At 42.0% G+C, this 23,026-nt stretch overlaps 1 non-coding gene and 2 pseudogenes across 2 annotated transcripts in view; 2 read left to right on the plus strand and 1 right to left on the minus strand.

Annotated features, from left to right (window-relative positions):
- Positions 1 to 23,026, plus strand: part of LOC129041596 (protein RCC2-like) — a 94,730-nt pseudogene that overhangs the window by 51,946 nt on the left and 19,758 nt on the right. The window lies entirely within an intron of this gene.
- On the plus strand, positions 3,201 to 3,329 carry LOC129041874 (small nucleolar RNA U13; annotated as a pseudogene).
- Positions 15,000 to 15,131, minus strand: LOC129041836 (small nucleolar RNA SNORA51). The gene has a single exon (XR_008503970.1). It is a non-coding gene; the product is annotated as a small nucleolar RNA SNORA51 (small nucleolar RNA).

The raw sequence follows: 23,026 nt of genomic DNA on the forward strand, positions 1-23,026 counted from the left end.
TGCACCTGCCCAAGGCAGAACTCTCATGTGACTACGGGTCATGAGACCCTCATTTCAGAAGGGGTTCTGCCCTGTACTCTGGAAGAAGGAATACTGCCCATAGAGGCCAAGAAGAATCTGAACAGACAGGCCTTACTGGGTTTGGATCATACCCTGTTATTCAATCACATCTCTATATGGCTGTCAATCATGCCTATCCAATGAAGTCTTCATAAAAGGCCCAAGAGGACTGGGTTCGGAGAACCTCCAGGTACCTGAAAACATGGAGGTTTCTGGAGGGTGATGAACCCAGGGAAGCCTGGAAGCTCTGCACCCCTTCTCACATGCCTTTCCCTATGCATCTCTCCATCTGTACCCTTTGTAAGAACCTCCATAATACACCAGCACCTGTAAATGTTTCCCTGAGTTCTGTGAACTGCTCTAACAAATTAACTGAACCCGAAGAGGGAGCTGCGGAAACCCCAATTTGAAGCTGATTGGTCAGAAGTTTCTGGAGGCCTGAACTTGCAACTGGTGTCTGAAGAAAGTCAGGGTGGGGGCACACAGTCTTGTGGGACTGAGCCCTCAACATGTGGGATCTGAAGCCATCTCCAGGAAGACAGCACCAAAAGCGACTTGAATTAAAAGACACTCAGCTGGTGTCTGTTTCGTAGGGTATGGGGGAAAACCTACGCACATTTGGTCGCAGAAGTCTTCTCTGTTGTGGTCGTGGTGGTGTGAGGAAAAATGATTCGAGTTTTTCAAACAAATACGTAAAAAGTTGGAAGTCATCACTCCCATCCTTACAACAAGAAAAGATGCTGTACAGACTAAAATTCAGCAATTCTTCTCAGAACCATCAGAGAACTTAGGTCACAGAGCAAACTCCCACATCAAAAGCTGGAGAGACAGGTGAATCACAGCTTACTAGGAGCAGAAGCTGACAGAGATGAAGCTTGTGGGAACATTTAAACTGTAACTGACTAAGTGCTGGAGGTTGAGTGTGGACCAGCCTGCGAGTTAAAAACTATTATGGGCTCAATCTCAGGTGCACCGCCCGCCCGCCCTCCAGCCCCTGATACTTTCATGAGTTTTCCTCCAGAAGTCCCATTAGGTTCTTACAATGAAGAAAACAGAAAAATCTCCTCATGTGTAGGGCAGGTGGAGAGAAGAAGTAACCGCTTTGAAATAAGCCCAGAAACTTCTGTTCTCCATAACAAAAGCCTTCTCTCAAAAGAAACTACTTTGTTAAAGCTTATCTGATCTTGTGGAAGGAGAATAAGCAATTAAGCCACTTTTAGCTTCCTATCTCATATAAAGGGAGGGAAAAAGGCTAAAACTCTTCCCAAAGTCACAAGCCAGGGACAAAGAGAGAGAAAAAGAAAGAGAGAAAGAAAAGAAAGGAGGAAAGAAAGAAAGAAAGAAAGAGAGAGAGAGAAAGAAAGAGAAAGGAAGGAAGAAAGAAAGAAAGAAAAGAAAAAAGAAAGAAAGAGGAAAGGAAAGGAAAAAAGGAAAGGAACGGAAAGGAAAGGAAGAAAGAAAGAGGAAAGGAAAGGAAGAAAGAAAGAGGAAAGGAAAAGAAGAAATAAATAAATAAATAAATACAGAGAAGGAAAGAAGGAGGAAGGAAGACAGGCTGAATCATGATTATACGATGCTTCTTATCCATAATACCTTACCACCACATCAATAGGGTTCCAGTACAGTAACAGTATATTATAACAGAGAGATAAAAGACACAAGCTCTATTAAAGGAGATTCTAGGGAAACCCAAAGGTAACAGGAAAGACAAAAACAAGAACACTAGAGAAAACTGAAGTCTCTAACACTTTATAACTACAGCAAACATTAAACACAGCCTAGCCAGATAAACATAAAGCCTCAAACTAAAGGCCCATTTACCTCAGCTCCTATTACCCAATACATTATGTTCAGCATTCAACAAAAAAATTACAGAGCAGAAAAAAGGCAAGAAAGTTTACAGTTTGAATAGGCAAAGCAAGCATTAGAACCAGACTCAGACATGGCAGAGATTTGGGAATTCTCAGGCAGATATTTTAAATAATTATGATTAATATGCTAAGCGCTCTAAAGGAAAACGTAAACTACATGCAAAAACAGATGGGTAACTAATTGATCACAGCCAGGTACAGATTTCTTTGTTCCTTCTCCACTCCTACTGCTTTATTTGACTACCATTCAAAAAATAATTTAAAAAAAAAACGGATGAGAAGAAAAGAAAGGAAGCTGGGTGTGGTAGCTCACACCTGTAATCCAAGCACTTTGGAGGTCGAGGCAGGAGGATCACTTGAGGCCAGCAGTTTGAGAACTAGCCTGAGCAACAGAGTGAGACTGTCTCTATAAACAATTAAAACAAAAATTTTTCAAGTAAAAAAGAAAAAAGGGAGGAAGAAAGAGATGGAGGAAAGGAGAAAGGAAGGAAGAAGAGAGAGAGAAAGGGAGAAAGAAAATAAAGAAAATTCAAGGCCAGGCAAGGTGGCTTATACCTGTAATCATAACACTTTGGGAGACTGAGGCAGGTGGATAGCTTGAGCTCAGGAGTTTGAGATCAGCCTGGGAAACATGGTGAAACCCTGTCTCTACCAAAAATTAAAAAAAAAAAAAAATTGCCAGGCATAGTGGTGCACACATGTAGTCCCAGCTACTTGGGGGAGGCTGAGGCAGGAGTATTGCTTCAACTTGGGAGGTCAAGGCTATAGTGATCTGAGATGGCACTACTGCGCTCCACCCTGTGTGACAAAGTGAGACCTGTCTCAATAAATAAATAAATAAGAAAATTCAAGCTGGGCACGGTGGCTCATGCCTATAATACCAGCACTTTTGGAGGCTAAGGTGGGTGGATCACCTGAGGTCGGGAGTTCGCGATTAGCCCGACCAAAATGCAGAAACCCCGACTCTACCAAAAAATACAAAATTAGCTGGGCGTGGTGGCACATGCCTGTAATCCCAACTACTTGGGAGGCTGAGGCAGAAGAACCACTTGAACCCAAGAGGTGGAGGTGGCAGCGAGCCGAGATAGCGCCATTGTGCTCCAGCCTGGGCAACAAGAGTGAAACTCCATCTAAAAAAAAAAAAAGAAAGAAAGAACAAGAAAATTCAATTTGGGAAAAACAAACAAAAACAGATGGGTAAAGTAGGCAGAAAGATGAAAACCCTAAGAAAGAATCTAAAGGAAATGTTAGAAATAAGAAAACACTGTAATCTTTTTGTAATTCCTAAGCATGATGGTTGATTTGGCTCTCACACTTGATGATTGGGCTTTCACTTGGATCTGTGAGATGTGCCTCCTTCTACCCTTGCTGCGAAGTCAGCACATTACCTGACAGAAATGAAAAGGGAAAAATAAATATAAAACATTGTAACAAACATGAAGAATGCTTTTGATGGGTTTGTTGTCAGACTGGACACAGCCGAAGAATCAATGAGGCTGAAGATACTGATACAACCTTCCAAAACTGAAATGCAAAGAGTAAAATAAATAGATAAAACCCCAAATATTCAAGAACAGTAGGACAATTACAAAAGGTGTAACACGCAAAATGGGAACGCTAGAAGGAGAAGAGAAAGAAGCAAAATATGTACAGAGGCCTTTTTTTTTTTTTCTTTTTTGACACAGGATCTCACTCTGTTGCCCATGCTGGAGTTCAGTGGCATGATCATGGCTCACTGCAGCCTCCACCTCCCAGGCTTTAGCAATGCTTCCCCACCTCAGCCCCCAAGTAGCTGGACAGGCGTGTGCCACCACGCCCTGACAATTTGTGTATTTTTTGTAGAGATGGGGTTTTGCCACATTGTCTAGGCTAGTCTCAAACTCCTGGACTCAAGCAATCTGCCTGCCTCAGCCTCCCAGAGTGCTAGGATTACAGGTGTGAGCCACCACACCTAGCCTAAAAGAAACATTTTAAGTACTAATGGCTGAGAAATGTCTGGAATTAATGATAGACACCAAGCCACAGAGAACAACAAGTAAGATAAATAGCAAAAATCTGCACCTGCAGGAAACAAGACAACTAAAAAAGCCAAAGGAAAACAATTCCTTACCTATAGAGGAACAAGGATAAAGATTATGTTAGACTTTCTTTCAGAAACCACAAAAGCAAGGCCGGGTATGGTGGCACGCGCCTGTAGTTCCATCTACTCCGGAGGTTGAGGCAGGAGGATTGCTTGGATCACTTAAGTACAAGAGTTCAAGGCTGTAGTGAGCTATGACTACATCACTGCACTCCACTCTGGGCAACAGAAAGAAACCTTGTCTCCAAATTGAAGAAGAGAGAGAAGAAGAGAAGAGGAGAGGAGAGGAGAAGAGAAGGCAGGAGAAGAGTAGCAAAGAGAAACCACACGGCTGGGTGCGGTGGCTCACGTCTGTAATCCCAGCACTTTGGGAGGCCAAGGCGGGCAGATCACCCGAGGTCAGGAGTTTGAGACCAGCCTGGCCAACACGGCGAAAGCCTGTCTCTACTAAAAACACAAAAATTAGCTGGGCGTGGTGGCACACATTTGTAATCCCAGCTACTCAAGAGGGTGAGGCAGGAGAATTCCTTGAACCTGGGAGGCGGAAGTTGCTGTCAGCCGAGATCATGCCACTGCACTCCATCCTGGGTGACAGAGCGAGACTCTGAAAAAGGAAGAAAGGAAGAAAGAAAGGAAGAGAGGGAGGGAGAGAGAGAGAGACAGAAAGAGAAAGAAAGAAAGAGAAAGAAAGAAAGAAAGAAAGAAAGAAAGAAAGAAAGAAAGAAAGAGAAAAGAAAGGAGTGGAGTGAAATATTTAAAGTGTTGATACAACTATAATTTGTCCATTTACAATTTTAAAAACATGGATGGGTGCGGTGGCTCATGGCTGTAATCCCAGCACTTTGGGGGGCCAAGGTGGGTGGATCATCTGAGGTCAGAAGTTCGAGACCATCCTGACCAATATGATGAAACCCCGTCTCTACTAAAAATACAAAAATTAGCCGGGCATGGTGGTGGACACCTGTAGTCCCAGCTACTCGAGAGGCTGAGACAGGAGAATCACTTGAACCTGGGAGATGGAGGTTGTAGTGAGCCAAGATCATGCCACTGTACTCCAGCCTGGGCAAAAGAGCGAGACTCCATCTCAAAAAAAAAAAAAGTATATATATATTTATATAATATATATATAATATATAAAAATATATATATTATATATTATATATAATATATATATTATATAGAAATATATATAATATATAAAAAGTATGTATATTTATATATATATAAATTTAAAAATAAATAAAATGGTGAAAACACAAAACCAATAATCTAAAATTCTGTATCCAGTAACATTATCCTTCAAAATGGAAAGAGAAATAAACACAGTCTCAGCTAAACAATAAAAGAATTTGATGTCTGTAGATCCATCTTATATGAAATTTTTTTTTAAAGTTTTTCAGAGACAAGGGAAATTATTTAGGACAGAAACTCAGGTTCACACAAAGAATGAAAAAGCCATCAGAGAAGGAATAAATGAAAGATAAAATCTTTAAGTTTTCATACTCTTATTGATCTAATAATTATTGTTCAAAATAATAATAGCAATTTGATAATAATTTGATTATAGTGTATGGATAAGTGAAATGAGTGATAGCAATGTTTTAAGGGAAGGAAGAAAGGAACTAGGAATACTTTGTTATAATGCATCTGCACTACCTGTGAAGTGGCATAGTATTAATTAACAGTGGACTTACATTAGTTGTAAATGTACAGTGTAAATTCTAGGGCAACCAGTGAAAAAATGTAAAAGTGTAATATTATGCTAAGAGAGGATAGAAAATGGAATCATATAAAATATTCCATTAAAACCAAGCAGGTAGTAAAAGAGGGAAGACAAAGAAAAAGACAAAGTGCAACAAGTATAAAACAGTTATAAATATGGTAGATATTAATCCAACTATTTCAATAATCACTTTAAATGTGAATCGTCTAAATATACCAATGAAAAGACAGACAGAGTGGATCAAAAAACAAGATCCAATTATATGTTGTGTGCAAGAAACTCACTTTAAAAATAAAGACATAGATTAAGAGTAAAAAGAGAAAGATATATCATGCTAACACTAACCAAAAGAAAAGTAGAGTAACTCTATTAATTTCAGATAAAAGACTTCAGAATAAGAAAATTCCGCAAGAATAAAGAGGAGTATTACCTAACAATAGAAGAGTCAATTCTTTAAGAAGACATAATAATCCTCAATGTGTATGCACCAAACAACAGAATCAATATCCTTGAAGCAAAATCTGATAGCACTGCAAGGAGAAATAGACAAATCCACCTCTATTATAATTGGAGACTTCGACACCCCCTTATCAGTAACTGACAAATCCAGCAGGCAGAAAATTAGTAAAGATATACCTGAAGTGAACAGCACCACCAATCAACTGGATCTAACTGACATGTATGAAATAACATCACCCAACAACAACAGAAAACACATTTTCTCAAGGTCACATGGAACATTCACAAATATAGACCACATTCTGGGCTATAAAACAGATCTCAACAAACTTAAAAGGATAAAAAACATACAGAGTATGCTGTGAGACCACAATGGAATTAAACTAGAAATTAATAACGGAAAGATAAAGCTAGGTATGGTGATATGCACCATAGTAGTACCAGCTATTCTAGAGGCTGAGGTGGGAGTATTGCTCAAGCCCAAGGATTCAAGCCCAGCCTGGGCAATATAGCAAGACTCCATCTCTTAAAAAAATAACAGAAAGGTAGCTGAAAAATCCTGAAATATTTGGATGTTAAGGCACACACTTCTAAATAACAAATGAGTCAAAGAATATCTTAAGAGAAATTTTGAAGTATTTTGAATTAAATGAAAATGAAACAGCATTAAATGTCCTCCCATCCTGAGAAAGTTAGGACAGTACTCTGCCCCTACCCTTGAAGAAGACTGAAAATTAACTCTCTGAAGATATTGCTTTGCACTCTGAACTCAGACACCAGGCAGAGTTGAGGATGCTAGCTGAAGAAGGGAAACTGAGTAATATTCCGCATACCACGTATTTGGTACCATCCCCAGCCTCCTTCTCCTACTTGTCTTTCAGAATAATAGTAACCAGGAATATACCCCTTCAGTAGACAGAATAATGGCCCCGCAAGGATGTCCACATCCTAATCCACAGGACCTGTGAACGTGTTATGTTACATGGTAAGGTGAAATTAAGGTTGCTAATAAACCCTGGATGATCTGAGTGCATCCAATGTGATCACAAAGGTCCTAATAAGTGACAGAAGGAGGAAAGGAGTATCAGGATATGAGAAAGACTCCACTGGCCGTTGCTGTCTTTGAAGATAGAAGGGGACCACAGCCAAGAAATGTGGAGCAACCTTTAGCTGGAAAAGGCAAGAAAACAGATGCTCCCTAGAGCCTCCAGGGAGGAACATAGTCCTGCAACCCCTTGATTTTAGCCCAGTGAGACTTGTTTCCAACCTCTGACCTCCAGGACTGTAGGATAATACATTTCTGCTGTGTTAAGCAATACACTTTTGGTCATTTGTTACAGTAGCAACAGAGAACTTACACAGCCCCCAATCCAGAAAGTGTAGGCTTCCTCACCTTCAACACTGACCAGTCCACAGGGAATTCATACAGATCAATATTGGCACCTGGACTCTCCTGAAAAATAGCCAATGGCCCTCCCTGATCATCCTATAGTGAAATCTCCTTTTTAAAAACTACACTCATCCACACAGTATCTAAATCTGAAATATAAGTGAACACCTAAGGATCAGTCAACACTTGGAAAAAGCTTTTGACATCAAAGCGATCCCAACAAACACAAAGGGGGACAGAATTGGATGGAAATAGAGACAATGCCAGTGAAAAATGACTTTAAAAACATAATTGAGGGTAGCTGTAGTGGCTTATGCCTGTTATCCCAACTAATCAGCAGGCTGAGATGGGAGGATGGCCTGAGGCTGAGAGTTTGAAGCTATAGTGAGTTATGATCATGTCACTGGACTCCAACCTGGACAACAGAGTAAGGCTCATCTCTAAAACAATAAAAATTAAATAAAAAATAAAAACCATAATTGATATCCTCAAAGAGAAAAGAGAAGACATTGAATCTATGAAATGGGATGCTGTGGTAACCCCAAGGATGAGATTATCAAATCGAACTCATAAGAATCAGAGATCTTAGCCAGTATCAAAATTTACTAATTGGGCCAGGTGCAGTGGTTCATACCTGTAATCCCAGGACTTTAGGAGGCCCAGGCAGGAGGATCACTTGAGCCCAGGAGTTCAAGACCAGTCTGGGCAATATAGTGAAATTTCATCTCTACAAAAAATAAAAATAAATTAGCCAGGTGTGGTGGCATGTGCCTGTGGTACCAGCTACTCAGAAGGCTGAGATGGGAGGGTCACTTGGCCAGGGAGGTCGAGGCTGTAATGGGCCATGTTTGTGCCATAAACTCAAGCCTGGGCAACAGATCTAGACTCTGCCTCAAAACAACCAAATAAACCAACAGAAAACTTAATTATTCGAAGGATACAGGTGGTCATGACATGTAGGCAAAACCTGGAAAAGTCTGAAATGACCACTGCAGATCCCCAGTCCTTCCTTGCCATTTTTAACATTCTGTAGTCCAGAGTTAACATGTAAGGTCCTAAGTAGCATATATAAGCCATCCATTACACAAATAGAGTTATTTTATTGACAAAAATTTTCTTTTTATACTCTGACAATTACATAGCAGACACTGACATTTTCAAGTGGGCCATGCCTCCATGTATGCATGGATTCCAGAATTGCACAAGAGCAACCTAGCCAGACCAGGTACATCCTGGTAAAAGCATTCCAGAAATGAGACCTCTTTCTGCTTGTAGATGCTATCCCATTAGCTAGTTTGCAAGAAGATTTGACTTGGTCCTTTCTATTTTTTTTTTTTCCGGGCATTTCCAAGTCAAGTAGAGTAAGTTACAAACCAGCTGCTAATCCTTTTCTTCCCAGAAGGTATATAAAAAAAACATTCAGAACGTTCTTAGAAATTAAAAATACGGAAGTGGAAGGAAATACTTCAATAGAAAGGTTGAAACATAATGCTATGGAAATCTCCCATACTGTAGAGCAAAAGGCAAAGATATGAACACAGAACAAATAACAAATATTAAAAGATCAACTTAGGATTTAAGCCAAGTAATAGGAATTCTAGAGAAAGGAAACTAAGTTTTAACATGAGAAAGTGATGCTAGACGTAACAGCAACAATTGTTTCCAACTAAGGAAAGCCAATTTCCAGATCAAAAGGAGTTCCCTAGAAACAAGACTACAAATGAGAGGGAAACTACACCAAGGGTCATTGCATTGACGTTTCAGAATACCAGGGACAAAAAGACCCTTAGAACTTGCAGAGAAGGGTAAAAAAAACACATCAAGTACAAAGAATCAGGAATCAGGCTGGCATCAGATTTCAGTGGGAACACTGAAATCTAGAAAATGATGAAGCAATGACTTCAGAATTCATAGCAGAAATCATTTGCAGCCTACTAACAAAAAAAATATTAATCCAATGTGAGGACAGAATACAAACTTTTTTCTTTACATGCCAAATCTCTATAAGCACTGGAACACAGCCTCTACCCAAACAAGGGAGAATACTAAGGAAAATAAGAGATAGGATTTAATAAACAGAGAGTCTAGCACAGAGGAGAGACAATGGAAATTCTGAAAATGATGGTTAGGAGACCTTTCTCCGTGACCCAGGCTGGAGTCTGGAATGCAATGGTGTGATCATAGCTCACTGCAGCCTCAAACTCCTGGGATCAAGCAATCTTCTCACCTCAGCCTCCTGAGTAGCTAGGATTATAGGCACACCCCACAACAGCTAATTTTTAAATTTTTTTGTAGAGACAGGGTCTCACTATGTTGTTCAGACTTTACTTGAACTCCTGGCCTCAAGTGATCCTCCTGCCTTGGACTCCCAAAGCACTAGGATTACAGGTATGAGACACTGTACCTGGGCAGACTCTTTAAAACAACAACTATAAAACAAGACTAGAAGACAAGTCATCCAGAATGGAGAGGGAGGAAGGAGGACATGAAATCCAGAACAAATATCAGCAGTGTCTCAAACTGGATGGAGGGATGGATGGATGGATGGATGGGTATGGAGAGAGAGAGAGAAGACTAATTGACATTTATCAACTTTTATTTTAACAGATAAGCTCTTCATCTGCATACGAATGCATTATGTATGAATTACAATAGGCAGTACATTCATATAGTTTTTAAAAACATAAAATATCTGTTTTCATCCATGTCTCCATCCATCCTGACCACCATCTCCCACACACACATCATTATTTACTATTTTCTTTGTTGTTTGTTTGTTTGTTTTTTTGAGATGGAGTCTCACTCTCTCACCCAGACGAGTGCAGTGGTGCGATCTCAGCTCACTGCAAGCTTCGCCTCCCGGGTTCACGCCATTCTCCTGCCTCAGCCTCCCAAGTAGCTGGGACTACAGGCGCCAGCACCACACCTGGCTAATTTTTTGTATTTTTAGTAGAGACAGGGTTTCACCATTTTAGCCAGGATGGTCTCAATCTCCTGACCTCTTGATCCACCCACCTCAGCCTCCCATAGTGCTGGGATTACAGGCATGAACCACCGCGCCACCACTATTTTCTTTTTAATGTTCCTTAATGTGACAAATAATTTTATATACTCCTGATGTTATATATGTATATCTCTAGGATAAATGCTCATCAGTAGGAGTTTCAGGTCACAGAATAAATGCATTTGTAATTTGGGGGATATTGCCAAATTGCCCTACATAGAGATTCTATTATAACATGTGCAATCACAACAGCAGTGTATGAAAGAGCCTGTTTCTCTACAGCTTTGCCAAGAATGCATTGTAAAACTTTTAGATTTTGCTAATCTGAGAAGTGAAAAATGGTATATTCAGTTTAATTTGCATTCATCTAATTATGAATTGGATTTAACGTCTTTTCATAAATGTGTTAACATTTGTATTTCTTTTTTGTGAAATGTCTTTTCATGTCCTTCACTCTTATTCTATCAAGTCACTTTTTCTCACCAATTTCTCTGCGTGTGTGTGTGTGTGTGTATGTGTGTGTGCGTGAATGTATTGAGAAAAGATCTATACTTCTGACAATGAGTTCGGAAACTAAATAGTAGTATTGGGAATAGAGAAAGAAGACAAAGGTATTATGGTTACAAGAGTCAAAGCTTCTTTTTCCACAATAGGGGGATGACAATAAATAATAGCCAAAACTGAAGTCAAGAAATAGCATTAGACAAACTCAGTGGCTCATGCCTGTAATCCCAGCACTTTAGGAGACTGAGGCAGAAGGATCACTTGGGGCCTGAAGTTCAAGCCTAGCCTGGGCAACATAGTGAGATTCCATCTCTACAAAAAATTTAAAAATTTAAAATAGCTGAGTGGTGACACATGCCTGCAGTCCCAGCTACTTGGGAGGCTGAGACAAGAAGGTCACTTGAACTTAGGAGTTTAAGGCTGCAGTGAGCCATGATCATGCCACTGCACTACAGTATGGGCAACAGAGTGAGACCTTGTCTCAAAAATATGTATTTTTTAAAAAATTAGGCTGGGCATGGTGGGGGGACCTCATGCCTGTAATCCCAGCACTTTGGGAGGCTGAGATGGGTGGATCACAAGGTCAGGATATGAAGACCATCCTGGCTAACACGGTGAAACCCTATCTCTACTAAAAATACAAAAAATTAGCCAGCATGGTGGCGGGCACCTGTAGTCCCAGCTACTCGGGAGGCTGAGGCAGGAGAATGGCGTGAACCCAGGAGGCAGAGCTTGCAGTGAGCCGAGATCGCGCCACTGCACACTCTAGCCTGGGCAACAGAGCAAGACTGTGTCTCAAAAAAAAAAAAAAAATTAATGTTTGCATATTCCGTTTTCTTAGATACAAGATTCTCTTCCTATGTTTGCTGATAGTTACTGAGAAGGAAGATTTCCCTGCTGTCAAAAAACCTCAGAACCCTAATCCGGGTGTTTTCTTCCTGTAGTATTACAAAATGCAAGTCAATACAGAAATGAATCTGAGAGATCTAAGTATAAAAACAGCATGATTCTTTCATAGTTTTGAGTCACTTCATTCAACCGATTCCATGGATTTTTTTCAACTTGCATTTCTAGTTCTCTGTATTAATTTCCTAGAGCTACTGTAACTAAGTACCATAAACTAGGTAGCCGAAAACAACAGAAACTCATTGTCTTACAGTTCTGGAAGCTACAAGTTTTAAATTAAAGTGTCAGCAAGCCATGCTCTCCCTGAAGGCTCTAAGTGAGGATCCTGTGATCCTTCCATCCTTCACCTGTTGCTAGCTTTTGATAGTTTATTGTTTGGTTTTGTTTTTGTTGTTGTTGTTGTTTGAGACAGGGTCATGCTGTGTCACTCAGGCTGGAGTGCAGTGGTGCAGTCATGGCTCACTGCAGCCTCAACCTGGGTTCAAGCGATTCTCCCACCTCAGACTCTCAAGTAGCTAGAACTGCAGGCGTGTGCCACCTCGTCCGGTTAGTTTATTTTTATTTTTTATAGAGACATGGTCTCACTGTGTTGTCCTGGCTGTTCTCCAACTCTTGACCTCAAGCTAACCTCTTACCTTGGCCTCCTAAAGTGCTGGGATTACAGGCATGAGCCACTGCGCCCAGCCTGGGTAGTTCCTTGTTTGTTGTTCCTTAACTTGTAGACACATCACCCCAAGCCTCCATCATCACATGACATTTTCTCCCTGTCTAAATTTCCTTCTTTTTATAAGAATACCAATCATTGCAATAGAGTCCACCCTTCTCCAGTACAACCTCATTTTATCTTGATCACATCTGCAAAGATCCTATTTCCAAGTAAGATCACATTCGTAGGTACCAGAGGTTAGGACTTCAACATATCTCTTTCAGGGACATTCAAATCACACACCTTCCCAGCTAGTCATTCTGTTTATTCTAATATATTTTTTTCTTCTCTTTCCCTCCAGACTTCACATTTGCCTTCCTTCTGTGAAGCCAAAATAGGCTTTTCTGAGTAATACAACTGATTCAGGGAATACCTATTCTGAATATACCCCAACCCAGACCCACCTATCCCAGGAAAATTGTATATCCTGTTATCCTAATCTACTTTCTCCAAGTAGGAAACCCCACAATATTTAGTAGTTGCCTATTAAATTTGATATCCAGTAATCTAGGATTACAGATGGATGGAGACATGGATGCAGTGGCTCACACCTGTAATCCCAGCACTTTGGGAGGCCGAGGTGGGTGGATCATGTGAGGTCAAAAGTTTGAGACCAGTCTGATCAATATGGTGAAACCCCATCTCTACTAAAAATACAAAAATTAGCTGGGTGTGGTAGCGTGTGCCTGTAGTCCCAGCTACTTGGGAGGCTGAGACAGGAGAATTGCTTGAACCTGGGAGGTGGAGGTTGCAGTGAGCCAAGATCATGCCACTGCACTCCAGCCTGGGTGACAGAGCGAGACTCAGTCTCCAAAAAATTAATTAATTTAAAAAATTTGATATCCAAATGATATAATGATCTCAGGACAAAAATGAACAGAAGAAATAATGGTGTGTTTGAAAGAGTACAGGGTTTGAAATCAGAAAACCTGAGTTGCAATTCCAGTGCTGATACTTAAAACAGAACCAATCTAGTTCTTCTAAATGCTAGTACAATATTCTTTTCATCATCGTAAGGCTAAAGCCTCCACCTGTGACCCAAATTCAATTCCCATACCAAGAGTGGTCCTAGATTGCACCGAATGCTGCACCTAAATTTAAATGGAAACGCCCAAGGAGAAGGAAAAGAAGAGAACAAAGAGGAGGAAAGGAGGAGCAAAAGAAGGAGGAGAAGGAAAAGGAGAAAGACAGGAGGAAATTGCAAAATACAATTTCCAGAAAATCTCTTTTAACAATTTTTAAGCAGATACACAGACAAAAAGTCCCAAAAGGAAACTGTCTCTTGGAGCTTCCCTACAGATGAATGGAAAGAAGTCACTGGCAGTTACCAGCGTGTATTTCATGCTATTTTCGTTAGTGGGTGAGTCATCCATGCCGGGTAGTGAATTTCCCAGGCTTTCACATTTAAATAGGCATAGATAGTGCAAGGCATTCATTTTAACATAGAGTGTTTTCTCCTGTTGGTCATAAAAGGAATCCATTGTGTTATGATTAGGTCATGCTTGACCCACCTCAGGAATGTTTTCAGAGTGACAGAACATTTATTTCTCAGAGATGTCTCCAAGGTTCAAGGAAGTCTGATCAGCATACTTACAAGGGCCTTGTGATCCTAATAGGGTCTAAGACAAGTCCTCCCCTTCTTTTGTGGGTGGGCTGTTATTGTCAATCCAGCTGCACTGGGTAATGACGCCCACCTTTTCATTCTAAACATAGAATAAGAGAGTAATTAACAGAGCCTAATCACACCAAAAGAAAATCCTGCTTTTTAAAAAAATCTTGCCTCAGAATAATTTAATTGTGCTTCACACGTTTTGAACAACAATTTTAGACAAGAATTTAACTCACTACATGTCATTTTTCCTCCATCTGTCATAATTACTTAATAAATACATAGGCTTCAAAAATTGCATCTAAAATTATTCATGCAAGTGGTGTACTTTTTTCATCAATCATTTTTTTCTTTCTTTCTTTTTTTTTTTTTTTTGAGACAGAGTCTTGCTCTGTCGCCCAGGTTGGAGTGCAGTGGCGCGATCTTGGCTCGCTGCAACCTCTGCCTTCCAGGTTCAAGTGATTCTCCTGCCTCAGCCTCCCAAAGAGCTGGGATTACAGGCACGTGCCACCACACCTAGCTAATATTTTTATATTTTTAGTAGAGACAGGGTTTCACCACGTTGGCCAGGCTGGTCTTGAACTCCTGACCTCAGGTGATCCATCCACCTCAGCCTCCCAAAATGCTGGGATTACAGGCATGAGCCATCATGCTTGGCCTTTCTTTTTTTTTTTTTTTAATCCCCCTCCATGTCCCCCCATTGACAATACAGAGGAGTTGCAGGGCCTCGTTTGAGGTGTATACGGGATAGGTTAATTCAGCCTACTCTTTCTATTTGGTTGGGGTAAGAACATATCCTGTGCTGAGCACCAGGAGGCTAACACCAGGAATCTTTGAGGCTGAAACTTACAAGATTTCAGCTTCTGAAACAACCAATCCAGGCCCAAACTGGCACTGAGTTAAGGACTCAGTGCCTACCAGTTACAGTTTGAATTTGTCACTCATATTTGACAGGTAATTATTTCTCCTCAGATTTTTTTACTTAAAGGGACCTCAGGTGAGAGACTGGGGATAAGAGAAAAGGGCAATTAGGTTATTGCTTAGCAGTTGTTACTGAATGTTAGAAATAAGAGCTCGGAGTCATACAGAAAACCAGCACTCAAACAAAAGATTTCTCAGTAAGGCAAATTTACTTCTGCAGAAGGTGCTGCTTGCACTCCTGGCCATGGCGATAGCACACTGAGTGGGGTAGGGCAGTGATTTTTATCCCTAACGCAGCAGCTCCTGTAGCTGTGTCCTTTCCCCATTGGCTGGAGTCCAACTGCACAATCTAAGCTGACTCGATTCGCTACTGTTTAAAATTGAATAGGGCTAACTTGGTGGGAAGGGAGAGGCTGTTTGTTACAGTACAAGGCATGTCCGGGCATGTTAGGGAGCAGCAAAGGCTGGAGGGGTAGTTTCGGCAGGAAGGGCAATTGCAGAGCAAGTAATCAAGCAAATAGATGTGAGTTACAGATTAAGGCTGGCGGGAAGGTTATTTACTGTAACTAGGAGCAAGAAGAGGTACAAAGAGCGAGGAAGTTAGGCTTGAAAATAGAGAACAAAGAACAGGCCGGGCGCGGTGGTTCACGTCTGTAATCCCAGCACTTTGGGAGGCCGAGGCGGGAGGATCACGAGGTCAGGAGATCGACCGAGACCATCCTGGCTAACACGGTGAAACCCCGTCTCTACTAAAAATACAAAAAAATTAGCTGGGAGTGGTGGTGGGCACCTGTAGTCCCAGCTGCTTGGGAGGCTGAGGCAGGAGAATGGCGTGAACCCGGGAGGCGGAGCTTGCAGTGAGCCGAGATCACGTCACTGCACTCCAGCCTGGGTGACAGAGTGACAGAGTGAGACTCTGTCTCAAAAAAAAAAAAAGAAGAAAGAAAATAGAGAACAAAGAACAAGGAAGCTGAACAAGCCAGCTCTTTGAAGAGGAACTTACTGTACCTAACACTGAATAAGATTAACTGTGGTTTCTTTCCATTCAAATATCAAATTACAAAAATGGAAATCTTTCTGGAAACTCATAAACCTTAACTTTAAGGAAGATTTAGTTTTAACAATATCAATTCATTTTTGTTTTTGTTGTTGTAGTTGTTGTTGTTGTTTTGTGACAGGGTATCACTCTGTTGCCCAGCTCACTGCAACTTCCACATCCAGAGCTCAAGCCATCCTCCCACCTCAGCCTCCTGAGTAGCTGGGACTACAGGCACACACCATCATGCCTAGCTGATTTTTGTATTTTTTTGGTACAGATGAGGTTTCACCATGTTGCCCAGGCTTGAACCCCTAAGCTCAAGTGATCCGCCTGTCTGGGCCTCTTACAAGCATGAACCACTGCACCCAGCCAATTCATATATTTTAATTGTTTCCTTTTTTTTTTTTTTTTTTTTTTTTTGGAGACTGAGTAGTCTTGCTCTGTCACCCAGCCTGGATCTTGTCTCACTGCAACCTCTGCCTCCTAGGTTCAAGCGATTCACCTGCCTCAGCCTCCCAAGTAGCTGGGATTGCAGGCTTGTGCCACCATGCCTGGCTAATATTTTTGTATTTTTAGTAGAGGCAGGGTTTTTCCATGTTGGCCAGGCTGGTCTCAAACTCCTGACTTCGTGATCTGCCTGCCTTGGCCTCCCAAAGTGCTGAGATTACAGGCGTCAGCCATTGCACCTGGCCTTTAACTGTTTCTTTATAAGGAATTGTTTAGACCAGAAATGTAATTAAATTACAAGGCAAATGCCCTGAAGAGAAACTTATGCAGGGTCCCTTCCTTTGAAGGAAATGTCTCCCCCTCAAAAGGCAGATCACGTACATACAGCAGCTACATGTCAAAAAGAAATAAAAACATCGTCTTTCGTATTATAATAATCAATAAAAAGTATTTACATTGTCAATCAAAGCAAATGATGAGAAAAGTCTCCATCATTTTTGGAGATTTATTTGCCAAAGTTAAGGACGTGCCCGGGGGACAGGTCTATGTCTTTCTCCGAAGATGATTTGAGGGCTCCAAATTTAAAGAGAAAAGGGCAGGATATTGAAAAGCACAGAATTTTCGCATCAACAAAAGAGGGCAGAGGAAAAATGTGGGAATCTGCATTTTACGTAAGATAATGAAACCGCCTTTGCAAAATTATGACTGAGAGAGTGAAAGAGATCTAGCCTAACCGACTCCATCTTGCTTCTAACCTCCAAGCTATCCTTGTTCATTCCCGGTGATAGGCTGAACTAACTTGGGGAGAAACCTAGTTTATAGTTTATAGTTTAAGCAAAGATGCTAACAGCCCTTTCCCAAAGCAGACTTCCTTCTTGCTTGGGGACTAGATTGCCTTTGTAGGACTAACATTAGCCACAAGATTAGAAATTATGGTTTAGGAGTCATACAGCTGGAGGCTACAAGACTCTGACCCTCCCTAAACTGCTCCTAAGATCACTGCTTGAGATATTTTGCTGACCCTGCACTTGATGGCGCCACCCAGATCAATAAACTGGCTCATCTGATCTTGTGGCCCCCACCCAGGAACTGACTCAGTGCAAGAAGACAGCTGCGATTCTGTAGGATTTCATCCCTGACCAATCAGCACTCTTGGCTCACTGGCTTCCTCCCCACCCATCAAGTTATCCTTAAAAACTCTGCTCCCTGAATGCATGGGGACACTGATTTGAGTAATAATAAAACTCTGGTCTCCCGCACAGCCGGCTCTGCATAAATTATTCTTTCTCTATTGCAGTTCCCCTGTCTTGATGAATCGGTTCTGTCTAGGCAGTGGGCAAGGTGAACTCCTTGGGCAGTTACAATAATACAGACAGAATGGGGTAGGGGAACAATCAGATATGCATTTGTGTCTGGCAGGTCGGGGTGACTGCACCTATAAAGATAAGCTCTGGATCGGATGAGGTGGCTCACACTTGTGAGCCTCCCAGCACTTTGGGAGGATGAGGTGGGTGGATCACCTGAGGTTGGGAGTTCGAGACAAGCCTTACCAACATGGAGAAAACTTGTCTACTTAAAACACAAAATTAGCTGGGCTTGGTGGCGCATGCCTGAATCCCAGCTACGTGGGAGGCTGAGGCAGGAGAATCACTTGAACCTGGGAGGCGGAGGTTGCGGTGAGCCAAGATCGCACCATTGCACTCCAGCCTAGGCAACAAGAGTGAAACTCTGTCTCAAAAAAAAGATAAGCTATCAGTTTGCATTACCATGGTAAAGTTTTAACGGCTCACTAGGAATTTCTTATGGACAAAACAGGGGGGAGGCATGTAGCCTTTCCTCTTGCAGCCGTCTTATTTAAGAACCAAATGGGGGAGGCAGGTTTGTGTGACCCAGTTCCCAGCTTGACTTTTCCCTTTGGCTAAATGAATTTGGGGGTCTCAAAATTTAATTTCCTTTCACAACATTCACCAATCAGACAAGGTTGACAAGGATTGTTGTTGGTATTGTTTTGTTGTTGGCTGTTTTCTTTCTTTTTTTACAGACAGGGTCTCATTCTGTTGCCCAGGCTGAAGTGCAGTGATACAATCCTAGTTCACTGCAGCCTTGAACTCCTGGGCTCAAGGGATCCTCCAGCCTCAGCCTCTTAAGTAGCTGGGACTATAGGCACACTCTAGCATGCCCAGCTAATTAAAAAAAAAAATGTTTTTCTCATCGTGTTGCCCAGGCTGGTCTTGAATACTGGACTCAAGTGATCCTCCCATCTGTGCCTCCCTAAGTGCTGGGATTATAGGCGTGAGCCACCATACATGGCTGACATTGTTTTGTTAAACAGTGATTACAAAATAACTCATTGGAATATAAAGTTAAAAGTGAAGTGAGATACCATAAATGGAAAACGCGGGATGCTGAGCATATTGTTCCATTAAGGGTCGGTGTTTTTCCCACACATGTCCAACATCTTGATTTAACTAAAAAGAAAAGGGGGAGTGGGTAGGAGGTGCCATGCCTTTCCCAGTTTCCAGGCCAACATGGTGAAACGCCATCTCTACTAAAAATACAAAAATTAGCCAGGCATGGTGGCGAGCACTAGTTTCCTTAGGTATGTTAAAAGAATGCAGCATGCAACAAGGAAAGACTAAAGAGAATTAGTCTGGGGCAGTCAGAATGTAATAGGAATGTAATTGCCGGGCGCAGTGGCTGACGCCTGTAATCCCAGCACTTTGAGAGGCCAAGGCAGGCAGATCACAAGGTCAGGAGTTCAAGACCAGCCTGGCCAACATGGTGAAACCCCATCTCTATTAAAAATACAGAAATTAGTCAGGTGTGGTGGCACAGGCCTGTAATTCCAACTACTCGGGAGGCTGAGGCAGGAGAATCGCTTGAACCCAGGAGGCGGAAGTTGCAGTGAGCCGAGATCATGCCATTGCACTCCAGCCTGGGCTACAGAGCAAGACTGTCTCCAAAAAAAAAAAAAAAGGAATGGAAAGGGCAGGTAGGAAATGCTGAATTTGCTAAGTGAGCATGTGTAGTCTAAGGGAGGAGCTCTGGAGTAGAGTAGAGGCTCTCTTTGTAGTAGGCACCTCCTGCCTGCTGCCAGGACACAGTTTCTCTCCATCTGCCATTCCCAACTGTATGGGTGTGTCCTATACATTGATGGCTCCCACCAAGCCTCCTCATAAACTATGTATTCCCAGCTCATGTTAACTAATTTACTTCGTGGTGTATGTTTTTTTTTTTAGAGAGAGAGGGGCCTGGCTATGTTGCCCAGGCTAGAGTGCAGTGGCTATTCACAGACGTGATCATGGCACACTGCAGCCGCAAACTCCTAAGCTCAAACCATCCTTGTGTGCTTCTTAATCTTCCACTGCACCAAAGAATTGTCCTGTACTGCCCTCTTCAAACTAATAGGATCACCATTCTCCTTCCCTGGGCTTTTCCTGGGGCTGGGTGAATACCAGTCTCCTCAGCTGTCAATCTACAAAGGAGAGACCACGTCCACACTCAAGGAGCACACAAGCTGTGCCAGGACAAGCATTTAAAAATTCTAATATGCAAGGCCGGGCACAGTAGCTCACACCTGTAATTCCACTACTTTGCGAGGCTGAGGCAGGCTGATCACTTGAGGTCAGGAGTTCAAGACCAGCCTGGCCAACATGGTGAAATCCCGTCTCTACTAAAAATAAAAAACTTAGCCAGACATGGTGGCTAGTGCCTATAGTCACAGCTACCTGGGAGGCTAAAGCAGGAGAATTGCTTGAACCTGGGAGGCGGAGGTTGCAGTAAGCCGAAATCGTACCACTGCACTTCAGCCTGGATGACAGAGTGAGACTCCCTTAAAAAAAAAAATTTAATGTTCAAAAGAACTGATTAGGATACCTTTAGAATAAGGTTGAAAGGGATAGAAATTGCTGCTAGTTATCTTATCTCAATCTTAGAATGTTTAAACTGGAAGGGGACTTAAGAGATGAAGATACTGAGGTCCAGGGACACACCAGGGTCACCCTGGGTAAGCACACAGGTCTCCAACCTACTTGTTCACCACTCTCCACTACCCTTCCCTCTTTCTCTCATCGACTGTTATGAATCTTCATCCTTCTTCTCTTTTATCTTTGTGGTTTTAAAGGAAGAAAATTAAATTTTTTCTACTTGTTTAATTCTGTGTCAAAAACCCACCAAAATCATGCTAAGCTCTTCATATTTAACTACTAGAGTGAAAAATAAATATATAAATAGCAGAGATCTATGTAGTGACCCAGGGGCATATTCCCTGAGAAAATTATGTGCATCTGCACCAGGATATTTATACAGGAACTGTTTTACCAGGTGGTCAGATGGTGCCACGGGATAAAATATGACATGAGTGTGGCCAAGGTCAAGAAGCAGGTAAGTGCTGCCCAGGGAAGAGAAGAGCACAGCATAAGTCAAGGTCACTGAGAACAGACAACACGCACACCAGGGTCAAGCATCTATTTACAGCAAGACGAGTGAGAACACAAAATCCAGTCCCTTGTAAGACATCGGTCCCCACAACTAGCAGATGCACTTCATATCCAATCCAGGCAGCATGGCCACACACAGCCCTTTTTGGGCTGTGGTATGCTGGGCCCAGACCCTTGCCCCAGGAGGTCTGAAATACAAAAAGCTGGAGGCATGCCTGACACATGCATGGCTAAGCAGTCTGTTTTTTATTTGTTTTTTTTTTGTTTGTTTGTTTTTGAGATGGAGTTTTGTTCCTGTCGCCCAGGCTGGAGTGCAATGGCATGATCTTGGCTCACTGCAACCTCTGCCTCCCAGGTTCGAGCGATTCTCCTGACTCTGCTTCCTGAGTAGCTAGGATTACAGGCGCCCACCACCATGCCAGGCTAATTTTTGTATTTTTAGTAGAGACGGGGTTTCACCATGTTGGCCAGGCTGGTCTCCAACTCCTGACCTCAGGTAATCCACCCTCCTCTGCCTCTGAAAGTGCTGGGATTACAGGCATGAGCCACCGCGCCCAGCCTGTTAAGCAGTTTTGAGAAAGGTTTACTTGTGCTCAGTACAGAGGGAACAGGTACAGTCTGGTGTGCTCTGAGCTCTTGCATGCAATGTGCTTAGTGAGCTGGTCAGCACCTCCTGTACCAACCACAGTGTTCTTCTTGGGAACACTGGCTGCCTTTGGCCCTTTCTCTCACAAAACCATTTGACATCGTCCATGTATCCTGATGGTCTTATATACTCAACATTGTTTGCAATAGCCCATGCAGGAAAAACATTGGAATAGATAAATTGTGAGATGTTCATACAATGAAATACACACAGCAATAAAAGTAAACAGACTAGAGATACCCACGATAATATAAATGAATCTTAAAATTAATATCATGCAAAAATGCAAGACACAAAAGCATACATACTAATTCCATTTATATGAAGTTCAAAAATAAGCAAAACTAAACTATTGTTTAGGAATACATACATAATTGGCAAAACACCAAAGAATGGCAAGTGACCAAAAGAAGTGACCAACATTCATAAAAAGCAGAATAGTGGTTCCTCCATGGAAAAAGAGGGGTTTGAGCCGGATGTTGTTTCAAAACACAGGGATATTCTGAAATTTCCTGTCTTAATCTAGCTGATCATTAGACAAGTGTTTGCCTTATAAATATTTACTGTACTGAACATTTACTGTGGAGGCTACAAGGATGCACCACCCAGCCCTCCTATTACAAGGAGTATTACTTGACTGAAGGCCTAGATGCATTCAGAACCCCACTGCAGCATTGTGGCAAGGCCAACCCCACCCCCACAACAATGGGGTTGGCCCTGAGGCTACTCCACTCATGGCTGAGATTGACAGGTAGAGCAGGGCAGAACAGATCCTAGGAGATACAGGAGGCTTGCAACCACCAACTTCAGCTGAGGGGCTCCCCAACAGCTTTGCCAAACCTTCCCTAGACTTCAAGTCAATTTAGGACAAATCTATCTCTGTCTCTTTCACTCTGGGTCAGACTTGCAGGGGAACAATTGCTGTCCTAGCCTTTCCCCAAAGCCTCTCCGATTCCCTCTCTATTTACTTTCCCAAAGGTATTTCTCTTTATAAAATCATTGCACATTTAATCCCTTCTTGGCCTCAGCTTCTCGAAGGACCCCAAGCTAGCAAAATTGTGTTTTATTCCTTTTTTTTTTTTTTTTTTTGAGACGAAATTTTGCTCTTGTTGCCCAGGCTGGAGTGCAATGGCATGATCTTGGCTCACTACCACCTCCACCTCCCTGGGTTCAAGAGATTCTCCTGCCTCAGCCTCCTGAGTAGCTGGTACAGGCATTCACC

This window comes from Pongo pygmaeus, chromosome 6 (assembly GCF_028885625.2).
Source record: "Pongo pygmaeus isolate AG05252 chromosome 6, NHGRI_mPonPyg2-v2.0_pri, whole genome shotgun sequence".
Taxonomy (NCBI): domain Eukaryota; kingdom Metazoa; phylum Chordata; class Mammalia; order Primates; family Hominidae; genus Pongo; species Pongo pygmaeus.